Below are 2,728 nucleotides of genomic sequence, written 5' to 3' on the forward strand. Positions count from 1 at the left end.
AAAAAAAAAAAAAAAAAAAAGCAGGTCATGGCTGGCTGGAATGGTTTTGATCTGAGGTTAACAATATTCAAAGATCAATTAATCAATAGCCAATATCAATAAGGAAGAATTGACAAGATTTCTTTGGGAGTGGGGTGGGGGAGCAGACTCTCTTACATTTTAATGACATGAAACACATCAACTGGTATCTACATTCACTCAGGTGTAAATAATAATTATAATAAAAATAAATAGAAATAAAAACTTGTTTGTTGTAAATATTGGGCACAAGGAAACTGGGGATTGCAGCTGAATAGAAAGATGCCAAACTCTGGAAGGAGGAGTCTGCGATTCAGGCTAAATTTGTCGATTTTTTTTGTTTTTTTTTTACAGGAACAACTTCATGTATTGGTAAACAGTTAATGGCTTTGAGGACCACAAAGATTAAAGTTATCTGACATGGAGGACTGGAAAGCATTTGAATATTGGTAAAGAATTATCTGTGTCATGATGATTGCACATGGTATCAAAATAGCAACACCGTAACTGCTGCACAATGCTCTGAACCGTGTAGAAGCCGGACAGCTGCGATGGAGACTAGAAAGCCATGGCCAACAGGAAGGGGCACAGCAGGCATTCTGACCACGTCTGCACATTGGATTTCATCGGATAACTGCAGGACAAAGTGATGGAAGATCTAAGCAAGGGAATCTGGGCTTTGGTGAGAGAGATTGGTGTTGGAGTTGCCCCTGAAAGAGAATCTTTGCTACCATTAATACAAGAGGCACAAAGCACAAATTCTGACAACCAGGGCCAAGGAGGACTACTTGACGAACGGACAGAAGCTTCTGAACATGCTGAGACGATCTGGTTCTACGCAGACGAAAAGAACTTCTGCCAGGATCTTCTTCCTATGTTTTTCACACCAACTGCATGTGTCCATCCACCTCCAACAATAGAGAGCAGTCGCCATATCTTATTCCTCTGAAAAGCGTAGGATTATATTGTTGGGCTGTTTTTGAATCCTTAGTGTGAAACTGATTTGGTATGACCAGCCGTCATGAATATGATACTTCAGATAATATAACCACTCCATTGATATACGACTTACGCACGCACACACACAGCAATAGGTCGTCCATAATCACCAAAGACTCACAATGGATTTAAAATTGTATGACCGAGGATATTCAACAAAGAACATCCCCAGCTCAATCGAACGTGCTTCCCCATGTAGATACAAACACACCTTAATTCATGAACTATGGTAGAAATTCAACAACTGATTTGGGAAATAATAGTTAACAAATAAAAATCAAGAAAAGATGAAGAATTGAAGAAGTTAACAGAGAAAAGTCAATTTATTGTTGGAAGAGAGGATCGGAGAAATCATTGTACTCACTTCCTGCTGCTGCTGTTGATGATGATGGTGGTGGTGGTGATGATGATGATGCTGGGGAAGTATACACACACGTGTATGTATGTGTGTGTGTGTACACATACGTGTATACACACAAACACACACACACATTATATAGATATACATATCTATTATCACAAGTTTCCAGTTTTCTTGCTCATCATGTGATAAGATTAAAAAGGAACCCAATGAGGGTGGGGGGGAAAGGGAAGTTTCTTCCGACGATTTTTCTGGAATCTTCCATTGTTGTAACAGAGTTGGTGTGTGTGAGTGTATATGTAGTGTTAGCGGGGAGCAGGGCAAAACTGTACAAGGGCTTTCAAAAGAGAAACTGGTGCACTATTGAATGCACGTATCACATACAGACATCAAAATATGCAGAAGTTGCAGGTTTAGGGTTTTGATGGAATTCAAAACTGTTACACGCCAACGTAAGAGTGACTATGGAGTATAGAATCAAACAGCTTGTATAAACACATCTACATAGATGCTCATACATGTGCATATATATATACACACACACACACATGTATGTATACAGATGTAACAATATTAACTGGGATGGGTTTATAAACAACAATACAAAAATAGCAACAAGCCCCCTTTCATAAATCACTGGTGGACACAGCAGGAACAGGGACATCACATCTTGTCACTCTCAAATTGGCATCATCAGACAGTCGATGTGTGAGGGTTCAATTCCTGCTATTTTCTACTCTAGAGTTATTGTTTGTTCATCAATGCTGTATCATTTATCCTATCGTGGGGAGGCTGGCATGATGTCCATACCTCTTTATATTAGAAACAACAGTGTTCATGTTAATGTTGTTGTTGTTCTCATAGAAGGCAGTCAGCTGGAAAGAATTGGTTAGCAGGCCAGGCAAGATGCATGACAGCATTTTGTCCAGCTTTATGTGCTGAGTTCAAATTCCACCAAGGTCAACTTTGCCTTTCATTCCTTTCGGGGTCAATGAAATATGTACCAGACAAGTAATCGGGTCAATAAGCAACTAGCCCTGTCCACCCCACATAAGTTTCGGGACTTGCATCTACAGTCAAAAAAATAGTTATTATTATGAATTTCTCTAATTACTGCTCCAACTTAAATATGAAAGACTAACGAGGAAATATCAGAAATCATTCAAACAATACAAATTTAGCAGTCATACTTTCAATAAAGCACATACCTATATAAATATATATACACACAAACATACATATATATATACACACACACACACACACAGACATCCCCATATATATATATATATACTCACACATCTGTATATATATATATATATATATATATATATATATATATATATATAT

This window comes from Octopus bimaculoides, chromosome 20 (genome assembly GCF_001194135.2).
Source record: "Octopus bimaculoides isolate UCB-OBI-ISO-001 chromosome 20, ASM119413v2, whole genome shotgun sequence".
NCBI lineage: Eukaryota > Metazoa > Mollusca > Cephalopoda > Octopoda > Octopodidae > Octopus > Octopus bimaculoides.